At 40.1% G+C, this 16,789-nt stretch overlaps 1 protein-coding gene across 2 annotated transcripts in view; it reads right to left on the reverse strand.

Moving 5' to 3' along the window:
- Positions 1–16,789, reverse strand: part of TRAPPC9 (trafficking protein particle complex subunit 9) — a 908,789-nt gene that overhangs the window by 191,031 nt on the left and 700,969 nt on the right. The window lies entirely within an intron of this gene.

The raw sequence follows: 16,789 nt of genomic DNA on the forward strand, positions 1-16,789 counted from the left end.
AGTGTCTTCACTATATTGAGAAAGGCAGAACTGTAACAATAAAAAGCAGTCATCACAAAGGGTCTGAAAGCAAAGTATTTTTTAATGAAATATGATATTTAATTTTTAGAAATACAGTTGACTTTTGGAATAAGACTTATTGTGCTGTCAGCAGCGACGTATATTGTGATGCCTTACCTATAAAGTGTCCCTTTCCTTCTCTCACACCATCATCAAATTTCTGTGTTACAATTTAAAATAGAGCATTTTAGGGAAAGTCACTCCAGTTTAGGTCTGGAGTAACATAAAAGCCTTAAATGAAGCTTAAACTAACATCAACAACCTAGCACCCTTTTTCACTTTCTTTCACATCTTCTGCAAACAAATCAATGAAATAATGTTCTCTCGTCAAGCTACAGTAGCTGTCTTGTCAGATTTCAAGATAGGCTGTGTGTAATGGTGAGAAAAAGACTGCCTGCCTGCCTGGATTGGGTCCAATTCAATAAACATGTAGGCATCCTTCAAACCCAACATGTCACAGTTTTCAGCATAAAAGTAACTCCAGTAAAATAGCGCATGTTCCATTCTTCTTACTCACCAAATCCAAATTTCATCTTTGATATGAAGACATTACAACCAACAGTAATACTCAGGTTTCAGAGCTGTAACTGTGTTAGTCTGTATCCGCAAAAACAACGAGGAGTCCTTGGGCAGTTTAGAGACTAACAAATTTATTTGGGCATAAGCTTTCGTGGGCTAAAACCCACTTCATCAGATGCATGGAGTGGAACATACAGTAGTACTGTAATATAATTGCAAGTATCTCATCATCCGCCCATACAAAGAGTATGTAGTTTCTCTCACTGTTCTGGGATTCCAACAACAGATTCCACTGTAAAAACTTTAACTCAGTCTATTGACATCCACTGAATGTGTTTAACTGAAAAGCAATTAGCATTCTCTAAATTATATAGCAAATTTCCTCTATGTGGTAAACTCATCAAAAGATCTAATGGCAGCTTAATCAGTCCTGAGTGTCATAGCCATTTCAGACAGACAGAGAAATAGCATCACTGGAGCTTTCTCCTTCCTGTCTTTTGTATGATCCCATGGAGTAGTGTGAAAGGTGGGACAGCATATAGCAGAAACATTGCCCCTCTTTGCAAGAGAGCACACATCACATCAAATCCCAGGTTTTGACATATGGAGAAGGCCTCCAGGACCTTTACTGCTGTTTCCAAATGCAAAGAAGTCAATCATCGTCCCATCATCTTGATTTAACATGAGGTGAAGTGGGAGTACTGATCTTTTTTATGTCTCCTTTGGGAGTTTCTTCCTATGACTCAAATTCATAGCTCTGAAGGCCATAAAGAACCATCAGATCATCTAGTCTGACTTCCTGTATGACATAGGCCATAGAATTTTATCTAGTCCCGCTGCAGAGTCTCCTTTAATTTGTGTTTGATTATGATCCTGCTTCAGAGGGATGAGAAAAATTAGGCTAAGAGATTGTTCCAAAAATATTTAAAATGGCTCTCTGCTCTCAAAGTGACTGGGCTAATTGTCTTCCCTCTCCAACAGAGCCCTATCAAGTTTGGAATTTCTCTCTGAAAAGCTCTGCAGCCAGGAGGGCTGGGACAGCCACTGGCCATTGGAGGGGTAGATAAAAACTGAACAGAACTTCAGAGTACAGGTCTGTTCTGAATTTTTTCTCAGCTCTGCCACTACTCAACATGCAATCTTGGGCACATCACCTAAACTCTCTGTGTCAATATATTTCATCTGCAAAATAGATAAAAGACTAATCACCGAACTCACAGGAGTGCTATTAAGTTCAATTAACGACCTCCCCCTGCACCAGAAAAACAAACCAAATTGTGATTCTTCGTGTGGTCAGTCTAGGCAATCGTTCATACACATAGTTTTTAACCTCTCCTTCCAATTGTTCTATAATCAGGTGTTGAGTTTCTGCTTAAATTAAATGGTAAGATTTACAGATGAGGGAAATTTTACTATTGGTTTGCACAGCATCTAAGAGAAAAGGCCTGCTCAGGAGTTGCGAGCATTAGTGTAAAACAGAACCAAAATAATTAACATTATAATTAACTTATTTATATTTGTGAAGCACCTACATATTCTCAGATACAAGGTAATGAAAAACTGTGAAATAAATAATAAAAGACAGGGATTCTATACAGTAAAATGTAACATTTCCACCTCTGTTTTCATGTAGGAAAAGTAGAATTGAATAAAAATGAGTTTAGATCCCAATTTGCTTGTTCATACAACTTCTGGCCTATTAGCGATCAAGCCAACATACAACTTCTGGCCTATTAGTGATTAAGCCAACAAAGGTCCGATCAACAATAATCAGCAACATAATCCTTTAGAATTAGTGTCATGGGGCAAAATGAGCTGAAAAGAAAAACAGAAGGAAGGGCGAGAGACAGCTTAAGTATAAACTGGCTCTTCCACATTCAGTTCCATAACTTAACGTCACTGATCTCACTTATGTATGTTCATAGCAATCTAAGCAAGAATAGCACAGTTACCTTTAAAAAATGTGCATAGTTTTTCATTCTCAGAGGCAACTGAGCAGTATGTACAGTACTACTAGGGCCGATTATTTTACAGGAGGCGCTGTAATACATTCAGTTATTAACCACCACCACATGTCATTTTCCTCCAGCTCAAAAAACAACACAGGGTTGCCTTATTGCAAAAGCAAAGTCAGATGGAGGAGAGAATATTAGATGCAACTAAAAGATTCTCTTTGCTGCAAGATGACTTTTTTGGGTAACCTTTTCATTAAAAGTTTTAGGAAAGTTTCTCCTCCTTCTCAATTGTTCTTTCAGCATCTCTTTTGGTTCTTCTCCTGCTCCTTTCTGCAAGTCCCATATAGCTGTGTCTTAGGCCTCTCTCCTCTAAACCTTATCCTCAGATGACCTCATTCATTTACACACAACTGTCATTACTATGCTGAGTCACAAATCCACCTCTAGATGCCTGCTCTGTCTCCATCAATCCACTCTTGCACATCTAATTCTCTAGCCATCGCCAGGAAGGCACGCTGTCGGATCAAGCTAATCATGGACCAAACTGAGCGGAATATTTTCCCTTCTGCATCCTCATTTCTCCTCTTCTGTGGACAAGACCATTGTGCTTTTGCAAATCTCACTATGCACTTAAATACCTTAAAAAATCTAGCCCTATGTCTTAACTGCGTCCTTCTTCGATAACATATTCAAAAAGAAGAGACTTCCCTTTCTGTCCAAATAGCTAAAACATCCATCCATGCCCAGGCCATCTCCTGATTTGATTACTGAAACAACCTGCAGTCTGGCATCTGATTGCCACCTTGCTGCTCTCCAGTCCATCCAATCTGCAGCTGCTAAAATTATCTTCTTTGCCCATTGTTTTCTGGACATATCACTCCCCTTGTGGAATCCCTCCACTAGCTCTCCTTCACTCAACATTTAAACTTCTTAAGCTCAAATCCAGGGCCCTGCACAGCTCCGCCTTGGCCTACACATCATGTATCTTGCTTCTTATGATGGCCTCATTCTCCTCCTTAAATCAAACAGCTTCGCTGCCTTTAGTTCGTTCACCCATTCCTGTTTTTCTACTTTCTTGCATAATGTACCTTATGACAGAATGATTCCTCAGTGCTAGTGCACCATGCCCTTTCCCCAGTCAAATTATTTCTACTGAGGCATTTCTTCCACAATCCTGACAAATATTAACTTATATCAGTGAGATGTGTTATATAAGAAAAGAAGTGTGAGACTTTTACAATTACTTAGACCAGTTACAAGTCTTCAAGTCACCAGAGCCTGATGAAATACATCCCAGAATACTCAAGGAGCTCACTAAGGGGATATCTGAGCCCTTAGCAATTATCTTCAAAAAGCCAAGGAAGACGGGAGAGATTCCAGAGGACTGGAAAAGGGCAAATATAGCAAACATGTATAAAAGGGGGAATAAGGACAACTCAAGGAATTACAGACCAGTTAGCTTAACTTCAGTACCCAGAAAGATAATTGAGCAAATAATTAAGCAATCAATTTGCAAACACCTAGAAGATAATAAGGTGATAAGTAACACTCAGCATAGATTTGCCAAAAATAAATTGTGTCAAACCAACCTAATAGCTTTCTTTTACAGGGTAACAAGCCTTGTGGATAGGAGGGAAGTGGTAGATGTGGTATATCTTGATATTAGTAAGGCTTTTTATCCTGTCTTGTGTGACTGTCTCATAAACAAACTAAAGAAATGTAACTTAGATGAAGCTAATGTAAGGTGGGTGCATAACTGGTTGGAATATTGTTCCCAGAGAGTAGTTACCAGTGGTTCACAGTCAAGCTAGAAGGGCATATCAAGTGGGGTCCCACAGGAATCAGTTCTGGTTCCCTGTTCAATAACTTCATCAATTATTTAGATAATGGCATAAAGAGTACACTGATAAAGTTTGTGCACGATACCAAGCCGGGAGGGGCTGCAAGTGCTTTCATAGAATATCAGGGTTAGAAGAGACCTCAGAAGGTCATTTAGTCCAACTCCCTGCTCAAAGCAGGACCAATCCCCACACAGATTTTTGCCCCAGATCCCTAAATGGCCCCCTCAAGGATTGAACTTACAACCCTGGGTTTAGCAGGCCAATGCTCAAATCACTGAACTCTCTCTCCCCCTCCAACCACAGGGGTTACCACTGTCCCTGGTGGGCTTGAACCACCATCTTTGGTTAACAGCCGTGAGGATAGGAGATTAAAATTCAAAATAATCTGGACAAACTGGAGAAATGGTCTGCAGTAAAAGGTTGACCTTCAATAAGGACAAATGCAATGTATCCACTTAGGAAGGAACAATCAGTTGTACACATACAAAATGGGAAATGGGTTTCAGAGTGGTAGCCATGTTAGTCTGTATCAGCAAAAAGAATGAGGGAGAATACTTGTGGCACTTTAGAGACTAACGAATTTATCTGAGCATAAGCTTTCATGAGCTAACCCACTTCATCGATGCATGCAGTGGAAAATACAGTAGGAAGATAGTATACGCAGAGAATATGAAAAATGGTGTTGCCATACTGTCATAAACAGATAGCTAAGGTTAATGTTTCTTTTACCTGTAAGGGTTAACAAAGGGAACAAACACCTGACCAGAGGACCAATCAGGAAACCGGATTTTTCAAAGGAGGGAACTTCTGGGTATGTTTTGTCTTTGTTCTGTCCTGTTTGTTTTCTCTCGGGCTATAAGGGAAGAGTTTTTTTTTTTTTTCCTATCTCCAAGCTTCTTCTTACCTTCTGTTCCAAGTTGTGAGTACAAAGGAAAAGCAATAGGTTTATATTGTATTTTGTATTTACATGTGTGGAGTTGCTGGAATGTTAAATTGGATATCTTTTTGAATAAGGCTGATTATTCATATTCTTCTTAAGCAATAGCCCTGTGTTATGTCATCTTGATGCAGTGATCATGTCATGTGTTTTCTCTTTCTTTTTTATATAAAGCTTTCTTTATAAACTTGTTGGATTTTCTTTTCCTAGTTAAGGCAAGGGGAGAGGAATCTCTGTGCCAGGAGTACGTCTCTCTCAGGGAAAGACTGGAGGGGGAGAGAAGGAGGGGGGAAGGTAAACCGTCCTCTCTGTTTGTTGTTTCAAGGGATTGAAGCAGGGAAATCTCCTAGTATCCCCAGGGCGGGAAAATCTGGGAGGAAGTAAAGAGCAGGAAGGGAAGTGGGTTATTTCCCTTTGTCGGAGGCTCAGGGCATCTGAGTCTTGGGGGTCCCCCAGGGAAAAGGTTTGGGGAGACCAGAGAGTTTATTAGGTACTCAGAATCCTGATTGGTGGCAGCGAGATAAGATCCAAGCTGGTAATTAAGCTTGGAGGCTCATGCTAAGCACCCAGATTTTGGACGCTAAGGTCCAGATTTGGGACAGAGGTTTATTACACATACCAACTGTAATATGAGTAATTAATTAAGGTGAGCTATTAGGTGAGCTATTATCAGCAGGAGAAAAAAAACTTTTGTAGTGATAATCAGGATGGCCCTTTTCAGACAGTTGACAAGAAAGTGTGAGGATACTTAACATGGGGAAATAGATTTAATTTGTGTAATGACCCATCCACTCCCAGTCTCTATTCAAGCCCAAGTCATTAGTATCTAGATTGCAAATTAATTCAAGTTCAGCAGTTTCTTGTTTTGTTGTTCTGTTTTTCAAGCTTTTCTGTTGCAAAATTGCCACCTTTAAGTTTGTTACTGAGTGACTAGAGAGGCTGAAGTGATCTCCTACTGGTTTTTGAATGTTATGATTCCTGATGTCAGTTTTGTGTCTATTTATTCTTTTGCGTAGAGACTGTCCAGTTTGGCCAATGTACATGGCAGAGGGGCATTGCCGGCACACAATGGCATATATCACATTGGTAGATGAGCAGGTGAACAAGCCTCTGACAGTGTGGCTGATGTGATTAGATCCTATAATGGTGTCCCTTGAATAAATATATGGACAAAGTTGGCAACGAGCTTTGTTGCAAGGATAGATTCTTGGTTAGTGTTTTTGTTGTGTGGTGTGTGGTTGCTGGTGAGTATTTGCTCAATGGGAAATGACTGCCTAGGCAGGAGTACAGCAGAAAGTGATCGCAGGGTCATAGCGGACCACAAGCTAAATATGTGTCAACAGTGTAACACTGTTTCAAAAAAAGCAAACCTCATTCTGGCATGTATTAGCTGGAGTGTTGTAAGCAAGGCACAAGAAGTAATTCTACCTCTCTACTCTGTGCTGATACGGCCTCAACTGGAGAACTGGGTCCAGTTCTGGATGCCACATTTCAGGAAGGATGTGGACAAATTGGAGAGAGTCCAGAGAAGAGTGACAAAAATGATTAAAAGTCTAGACAACATGACCTATGAAAAAAATTGAATTTGTTTAGTCTGGAGAAGAGAAGACGGAGGGGGGATATGATAACAGTTTTCAAGTACATAAAAGGTTGTTACAAGGGGAGGAGGGAGAGAAAAATTGTTCTCCTTAATCTCTGAGGATAGGACAAGAAGGAATGGGCTTAAATTGCAGCAAAGGAGGTTTAGATCGGACATTAGGAAAAGCTTCCTAATTGTCAGATAATTAAGCACTGGAATAAAGCCCCTGGCAGGCTGGGCCGGTTTGTTTACCTGCCCCATCCTCAACTCCCCGGCTGATTGCAGTTCCCACTGTCTGTGGTTTGCCGCTGCAGGTCAATGGGGGCTGCTGGAAGTAGTGGCCAGTAAGTCCCTCGGCCCCCGCCACTTCCAGCAGCTCTCATTGGCCTGGAGCAGTGAACTGCAGCCAGGGGGAGCCGTTATCGGCTGGACCTGCGGAACAGGCAGGCAAACAAACCGACCCAGCCCGCCAGGGACATTCCCTACACAAGTGGCGACCCCAGTTTGAGAAACACTGGTCTAGAATAATACTTAGTCCTGCCCTGAGTGCAGGGGATTGGAGTAGAAGACCTCTCAAGGTCCCTTCCAGTCCTATGGTTCTACACAGTCAATCTTAAAAACGCTGCTCTGAGAATCAAGGTTTTTTATTTTTCTCCCCTGTGAAATTCATTGCCAGGATAATTTTTCAAACTTCCTAGCGTATGTTTCCTTGTGGCCTAGCTAATCTCCACCAAGGACAATGATGATAAAGAAACTGGACAAACTGTGATGAAAATTTAAAAATGAAATCACTTTGATGCAGAGCTCAAGTGTTTTGAAGTCCACAAAGATTAAATTCTTCAGTACCTAAGCTGCTTCATCTTCATAGCAATATCCTTCTAGCATCGTCAAATACCATGAATAAAGGGAAGCGAATCACCAGACAGTATTTTATTTTTATAAATGAACTTGAATTCCTGTTTGATTGTGCAAAATAGATGTGAAATGTGTATCATTTCTTAGTATATAAGCAAATGAAAGCAATGCAGTCAATTATTCTTACTTTAAATAGCAGAAACTTCAAACTATAAGCAGGGGCAGATTAGGTTTTGGTGGGGCCTCTTGGCCAGAGCAAGTAGGGGACCTTCCCCACCGCGCTCCAACCCGGGAGCAGGGTTGGGGCTTGCCCCACTCTGCCTGCCTGCCCGTTGCTGCAGCCGGGGAGCTGGGGCAGGGGAGGCAGGCAGAGTGGGGCAAACCCCCATGCCCCCGTTTCCCAGCAGGAGTGCCAGGCAAGCAAAGTGGTCAAGCCAGGATGCGCAGGGATGGTGTCCCTAGCCTCTGTTTGAGAGAAGCTGGGACTGGACAACAGGGGATGGATCACTTGATGATTACTTGTTCTGTTCATTTCCTCTGGGTCACCTGGCGTTGACCACTGTCAGAAGATAGGATACTGGGCTAGATGGACCTTTGGTCTGACCCGGTATAGCCATTCTTATCTTCTTATAACAAGCCCTGACACTTTGACCCCACTCTCCAGCTGGAGCGCCAGGCAGGCCGAGCAGAGTGCGAGGATGCCCATTTTTCCGGGGTTCCCCAATTGGCCAGGGGTCCTGGGAAGAGGCCCCGTTGCCCAGTGGGTAATATGCCACTGACTAAGAATTTTAACTCAAAATTGTTAAGCATGTTCAATGACTTTTTAGAAATATTGGTTTAAATATTCACCTCCATATTAAAATCTTGCAAAATTAATAAAGCCCCAAAACACTACAAAGTCCTCAAATTGAATCCACTTTTTGCCTTCAATTTCATAACTGTGCCCAGATAAAACCATGTAGGTATCTCCTTGATTATCAGATTTGGTTAGTTTATAAGACATCTCCCTCTTCCTCCCTCCCCCCCACCAGTTTGTATTACTGAAGTCTTTGTGGGTGTAAGCTGTGGGTTCAGATATTTTAAAAATCAGGCCCTTAATTTCTTAGAAAATTGGTAACTACTCCAAGCTACTGTTAGGGGATATCTACTGGGCTATGATTAGACCCATGTCAAATTAGTTAAAAGTAGACCTTGTAAAGCACTAAAGATTACAATGTAATGACCAATTCTGTCTTGGACAAGGGAGATGGCATTCATGAATTAGTAGACCTTTTCTCTCTCTCATTTCTGTGATTCCGTAATAAAGGTACTGCCTTTTTATAAATAAATGTTTTCAATTTAGCCCTCAATTTTGTGACTGTTGGAAGCACACCTATATTAACAATTAAAAGGTTGACTGCTACTGTTCCAGGTTTAAATTTGCCAATAGGACATCCATTTTACCCACCCTAATCTTTCTGGCTTGCACTTGTCACAAAAAAGGGGTGTCAAAGTTCCTTCCCCACTCTGAACTTTAGGGTACAGATGCGGGGGACCTGCATGAGAAGCTCTAGGCTCAATTACCAGCTTGGATCTGGTCTGGCTGCCACAATTCACAAGCACTCCCTTCCTTGGGTAGCCTTGAGAAACTTCACCAATTTCCTGGTGAACACAGATCCAAACCCCTTGGATCTTAAAACAAGGAGAAATTAATCATCCCCCTTCCTTTCTCCCACCAACTCCTGGTGGATCCAGATCCAAACCACTTGGATCTAAAACAGGAAAAATCAACAGGTATTGAACGTTATAAACGCTTTTAATTAAAGCAAGAAAGGAAGGAAAAGCCCTTAGGAGAGTAGCATACCAGCTACTTCTCATACAACAGATTGAAAACAGAGGATGTTCCCCTGGGCAAAAACTTAGTACATCAATGAAAATACCAAAATACCCAATTTGATTCTACCTCTAATTGCACAAGACAAGTTACAAAGAAACAAACAAACCTATTTATACCTTTCTAAAACTTCCTACTCTGAAAAGAGGCTGGTTCCTTGATCTTTTTCACTCCAGCTGAAACTGAAAACTAACAAAGGAAAAAACCCTCCTTCCTTTTGAAACATCCTGTTCCCCCATTGGTTCCTCTGGTCAGGTGTCAGCTAGGCTAGGTGAACTTCTTAACCCTTTAGAGGTAAAAGAGGCATTAACCCTTAACTATCTGTTTATGACAAGGGGTATTTGTGGGAATTGCAGGTTACGACCATCCATTTTAATTCATCACAAAAGAATCATTATAAATTAACCAATCCCATTAGTTAACCACAAAAAAAGACCAGCATATACATAAAATTCATTTAAATAACTAGGCAGAAGGGCACTTGTGGAAAATCGATATTTATTTAATTACAAAATAGGCATGTATTAAATTTGTATATAAAAGTAAAGGTAATTAGCCACTTTAGACCTCCTCAAAGTGGCTGGCTAGTGCTACAGAAGCACCATGTTCAGCAGCTGTGGGCAAAGGGCGACTCCCATCATTCTTGGGAAACCCCAGGAATATCTGTCTCCCTCTCCTCCACCTTTCATATTAACCAGCTTCCTAGACACCTTCCAGGGCAGGGACCAACGTACTTTTATTTGTTTCTAGCACAACAGAGCACCCAAACATGTCTGAGGTTCCTAGCTACTATATAAGTATTAATAATGTCTGCAGGTGAGTAAGACCACCCATAAAAATGAGCATTTATAATGCCAACAAGGAACTCGACACTCTTATTTTAATCATGTCACCTGCTTCAGCTTCCTATTATGCCTAGAATTCTCTACTTTAGAAAAAGAATATGCTGCTGCCTTTTTTGCCCCTAGAAATAGTTACATTTGTAAATTGCTGGGGGTGGAGGTCCTCTTCTTTAAGATTCCTCTGTCCTTCCCCAGCTTCCACTCCTCGAAACTAAGGGGTCCCGAGTCATAGTGACCTTTCTTCTGGCCAAGGAAGGCTGTATACAGCTCCAAATAGCTCCACAGTAAAGTCAGTGAACTTGCATGTTCATCATAGTCCTAACCCAAATCATGACTTCTTCCAATCACTCCCTCTGACAGCACTACTCATGCTAGACATCAGTGGGAATGTTCAGTCTCCCAGAACACCAAGCCAGCTGGAACAACCCATATCACATCTCATAAATGTAAAAAACATGGAGGGTTTTCTTTTGCTTCTACTAACATGCATTTTTGGAAGTTTACTATATGACAGAAGGCAATGGCAAGTACAAGCAAAATCTTATACTTGCTGCTTAATATTGAAGGACATATTTTACGTGCGTCACAAATACATTTGGACATGACAAGAGACATGACTGCATAACAGACATGTTACACCAGACCAGTTTTTCCAGCCTATCTGAAATTGACTCCAAGCCTTGATGCTGTGTGTTGAAAAGCAATCTATTTCACTTTATATCTGTACCTCTGCTGCAACAGTTAAGATGTGAAAGTTTTGCACTGCCTATGGCAAAACAAGGCTCTCTGCTAATGCTTTCAAACAGTAATCTTATTCTCATAAAAAAAAGCACATCCCTCTGACAGAAGTATTTTGATAGACACCATTCACCCAGTGCAAATATGCATAATTTTAAGGGTTACCTCTAGGCATAAAATGAGCTAATAGTGACAATTTTTTCGGTGAGAACTTAATTATGCTCTATGGCCCGGATACTAATTGTCACAGTCAGGCTGCTTATCCAGGTCCTAGGGAAGACAAAATACTGCTAAAGGCTCCAGATTTAGCTAGCATATCCAGAAGACTTATACATAAATCTTGTTTATTAAGTTTATTAAGCCAATGAAAGGTGGTTTAAAATTTTCACTTCATCACCATTATTCCCCCTTCCAAGTGATTGGAAAGCCACACAAAACTTGACGTTCGGGTTATTCTCAAAGCTGCTCTATGAATGGCCAACAGGGAGGTTCCATGACAAACTCCTTCTACAGCCCTTCGAACCCAGGATTTATCAACCCATGAAACAAGAAAATCTACTGCAAACCTCCATCTTGTCCTTCCCCTGCACAACAGTCACATCTAGCATGGTCACTTTGCAATTGTTAGCTGAATGAGCAACATGTTAGGAGCTAGATGAATTTATAAGTAGTAGTTTTCTGGTAACTCTTTCGTTAACTGGAGCAGAGAGCAAGGCAGTTATATTTTAAAGGCTGGAGAAAAAATCTTCCCAGCTCAAAGCAATGGAAACAAGATGAATTCAATAAAAAGTCTGATCCATTTTCCAAGGCACTAATATCTGCACAAACCCAAATATTTTAACTGAATTTGAACCTAACTCATGAGCATTAAATAGTACTAAATATGTGCAAAAATTATCCAAATAATAATAATAATAATAATAATTATGTTTTAAATATATGGACTGCAAGATACATTAGCAGCTGTACAAATGTAAACAGCAACAGCACAACAGGGTTTCGGGCACGGAAGTCAGGAGTATTCATATCCAGTTGAAAATATACAGAGAACTTCAGTACAAGGAATGAGAAGTGGAACCTGGCCAAGACTTCACCCTCCACTCATCTGAAAAGTTCCAGAAGTTCCTTTACACCACAATGTCTGTTTTGTGTCTCATCTAAAAACCAGCACAACTTCTAAACACACCTTAACACCATTCTAGAACAGGGATCGGCAACCTTTGGCATGAAGCCTGCCAGGGTAAGCTCCCTGGCGGGCTGGGCCAGTTTGTTTACCTGCCGCATCCACAGGTTCGGCCGATCACAGCTCCCACTGGTCGCAGTTCGCTGTTCCAGACCCACAGGGGCTGCGGGAAGCAGCACAGGCCGAAGGATGTGCTGGCCACCGCTTCCTGCAGCCCCCATTGGCCTGGAGCGGCAAACTGTGGCCAGTGGGAGCTGCAATCTGCTGAACCTGCGGATGTGGCCAGTAAACAAACTGTGCCAAAGATTGTCAATCCCTGTTCTAGATCATTATGGAATCATCAGCACCATTTTCTGTTGGACCTCGTTGTTCCTTGGTGTTCTCCCATCCAATTACTTATCTGGCCTGCTAGTGCCTAACAGGGATGACAATCCAAGAAGCTGTGATGCAAAGAGCAAGCCGTACATGGATTGGTTCCTGCAAATAACCAAGCCAATCCTAAAACATATGATGCAATGTGATGTGTAAATGTACATAAAGGAAGGGGGGTTCTGTATAACGCCCAATAACCATGCTTTACGCTTGTGTCTGATCAACTCAGTGCAGTTTTGCTGTATGCCAAATAAAGGAACCTGAGTGATGAGACTGGAGTCAAAATGAGTTCTTCGGGGACCGACTGGAAGAGGTTTCAGGGGAAACCCAACATAGTGGGGCAATGACTTGGATTCCATTTGTCTGGAGCAAGTAACATATAGTTTATTACTAATGTAGCTTTATTGTCAAGGACTGCAACCCAGCAGTTTAACATTAGCACTAGAAGGGTTAAATATAAGGAAGTTACTACCATGTTGGAGACATGGGTTAAATCTGTGAACTCCCCAGAGACGTATTTGGGGAGGACTGGGGCTGGGTAAAAAGGAACTACAGAGAGTGACATTAAATTTGAAAAAAGAAAAGAAGAATGCTTGGCAAAGTACTGGACAGGTCTGTTAAATGTCACTAAAATGTTTTAAAAAACCCATTGGCAGCCACAAAAATAGCAGCATCTAGGTCCCCCCTACACTAACACAAAGAAAGCCCAAATCAAGGTAAAAGTTTCACAAAGATTATTTCGGGTGACTAAAACTTTACAAACAAAATGTGCCACCTTGAGGAATAAATGCAAAAACCACAGAGAGCAAATCTAAGTAGTAGAAAAAAACAAACTAAATAGAAAAAAAATCCTGAAAGGGCAGGGAGAAAACCATGTTACCTATTTGCATAAAACCAAAGTAAAAAGCAGCTGTCCTTCAAGGACTGTATTTAGTGAGTACAGCTTAGTAGGCAAAGTGTACTAAGTTAAGAAAGAAGTGCCAAAAACCCATAAAAGACATGCTTAAAGCCACCAAGGAAAAGTCAGCTGAGAAATGGGTTATTCTAAGAAATAAGATAGAATAGTTATGGTCCCAGAATATAGTAGCTAATAAGTCTTAGGAAGTGGCGAAGAATTAAACACTGAAATAAGTAATATTTTTAAAAGTATGTGCAGCTAAAAGGAGCCTTTGCACAAATTAAGACTGCAGAGCTCAGAGGGGACTACATAGTCAGCAGTAGTGCAAGTAATAAAGTGTTAAATCTGAAAGTGTTAAAAGAAAAACAGAATGCTTGGTTTAATAATAAAACCCAGTTACAGCAGTGTGCAGTCATGCCTGTTTAAATCCTTATTAATCAAACAAATTATGCAAAGAAGAAGTCAGGTGCTGACAATTACTACCACTGTGGGGTTTTTTTTCTGCCTGAGAAGTCTTTATGGCCATTCTGAAGGAAATGGGCAATGAATATCTCTAAATAATCAACTGTGCTGGCTACTGCAAGTACAAAGACAATCTGATTTAAATTGTTTGACTATGGACAATGTACTTAAAATCATTAAAGAAAATAGAGATTTCTATAAGGCTTTACTGGTTCCAGATATATTAGCAGGAATGTAACCTGCGCACAAAAAAACAAGCAAACCCGTAATAAACTGTAGTGCTAAGTTGAAGGAAAAAATAAATGAAACAACAGCTAAAATAGTGCATCAGAATGACTGCAACGCACCTTTAAGTGGGAGGGTATTTGGCTGGCTGGCTGAATGAAGGGAACAGTGCTTTATGGCTGGGGGAGAATTACAGCAATTATTAAAGCCCGGGCCAAAAAAGTTATCTCATCTATAAAAAAAATATTTAAAGATTAAATATAAAAATAAAATGCAGTTTAAAAATGTAAGAAATTTAAATGCATCATCGACTCCTAATTTACAATTTACAGAAAGAAAACTTCGAGAGTATAAAACCATTTTAAGAAAGAAAAAAATTCAAAAGCTCAACTAGCAAAGCTAAGCCAAGCAAGTTTTGGGGCAAAAGACATATCTGGCTTTAAGACTAAGCTTGATAAGTTTATGGAGGGGATGGTATGATGAGATTGCCAAATTAATTGCCAAAATTAGGCTACTGATCTTTGATTATCAGCAGGTAAGTATGCCCAGTGGTCTGTGATGGGATGTTAGATACGGTGGGATCTAAGTTACTACAGAGAATTCTTTCCTGGGTGCTGGCTAGTGAGTCTTGCCCACATGCTCGGGGTTTAACTGATCATCATATTTGGGGTCGGGAAGGAATTTTCCTCCAGGGCAGATTGGCAGAGGTCCTGGAGGTTTTTCGCCTTCCTCTGCAGCGTGGGGCACGGGTCATTTGCTGGAGGATTCTCTGCAGCTTGAGGTCTTCAAACCACAATTTGAGGACTTCAGTAACTCAGACATAGGTTAGGGGTTTGTTACAGGAGTGGGTGGGTGAGATTCTGTGGCCTGCATTGTGCAGGAGGTCAGAACAGATGATCATCATGGTCCCTTCTGACCTTAAAGTCTATGAGCCTATAAGTTTAAAATATTTATTTGGTCTCTTGTAATAAACTGCTTACAACATAGGAAAGGACTGCAATTTTTTACCTGATGTGTAAAAAAACTGATGTTCAAAATAAATGGCCCATTAAAAACAACTCTACTAAAAAAATTCATCCAAATCTTTCATTCAAGACTGCAGAGCTAAAACATTCTCTTTGGGCAGCAGCCAATGTCTCCTGATAGTCTTAACTTTGTTAGTTAACCCTTTGAGTATCTTAATGCTTTTACAAAGTTTTAATATTTATAACCTAATTTAAAAAAAAATTAAACACAAATTAGTAAATAAATCTAGACACTAAAAGGCTGTCCAGAACCAAAACAGAAAAAGACCCTAAATCCCGTTTTCAGTAATAAAGCAACAGCTAAAACAGCTGCAAAATAATAAATAATAATAATGATTCAATTAATATGAATAAGATAATGGTATAATACACTTAAAGTAATAGTTAAATAATAACATTATGCATTCCCATAAAACATGCAGTATATACAGTAAAAAGAGTAAAACAATGTAACCAAACATGCTACTTAATTAAAATCCTATAAGGGTTCCAAAAAAGAACCACAAAATGTTTTTTTTTTCTTTTTCAAATGACAGTGTGCTTTAAAAACATAAACCAACTGAGCATCAGTTCAGCCCCACTATGTACTAGTGCAGGGCATCTAACATCAACGGGCTGCAGTGGTGAAACTAAATCTGTGTAGTTATACAAGCTGTGAGTTCTAATATATTCAAGACCTAAGTTGAAGCACAGGTAAGGCAGGAAATATTCAGAACAGGTGACTCTTCCAAAAGTTGGGACTTTAGGAAACATTTAGAATATGGTATCTTGTCTTATGCTTATAAAGCAAACACCTGAAATCTACTCATTGGAATAACATTCAACAAACCCTGCTTGTATATAAATAACATTTCACATTTTCCCCTGATATAAAAAGTAACAAAAGGTCAAAAATCTACAATGTTGAAATGAAGTTGTGTAGCTGGCTTAAGCTGTTGCCAACCTTGTTCAACATTAGCATTAGTTTAGCTCGGAGCTAAACATTTGGTATTTTTAAACTTACCAGTGCTGACTGCTACAGGGGCGTTGTACAAATAATCATATAACTCTGGAGCAGTGACAAACTTCAACAGCAAAAGCTGCTAAATTGACCTATAAATATAAGACACTGCAGTGCTTATGCTGACATTGCCTCTTTTTTCAGAACTTGGGGGAAAAATTAGAATACGAGTCTCATTTACTTTCTTAAATTTCTTTACGTGAGGATGACATCAATATTCTGAACTTAAGCCAGGGAAACCAATCACGTAAACATTGTGCATCTAAATTGTACTTGGAAAACGCACTGCAATCTGAAATAAAGCTGTAGGATTTTATATTGCCACGTTAATCTTCTCTGATACTTCTGGAGCAACAGTTTTCTTCTTTGACAACTGCACTTACAATTATTCTAAAATCATTTTTTCCCAAAACCAGCAGCTTTAC

Source organism: Chelonoidis abingdonii, chromosome 2 (assembly GCF_003597395.2).
Source record: "Chelonoidis abingdonii isolate Lonesome George chromosome 2, CheloAbing_2.0, whole genome shotgun sequence".
Lineage (NCBI taxonomy): Eukaryota > Metazoa > Chordata > Testudines > Testudinidae > Chelonoidis > Chelonoidis abingdonii.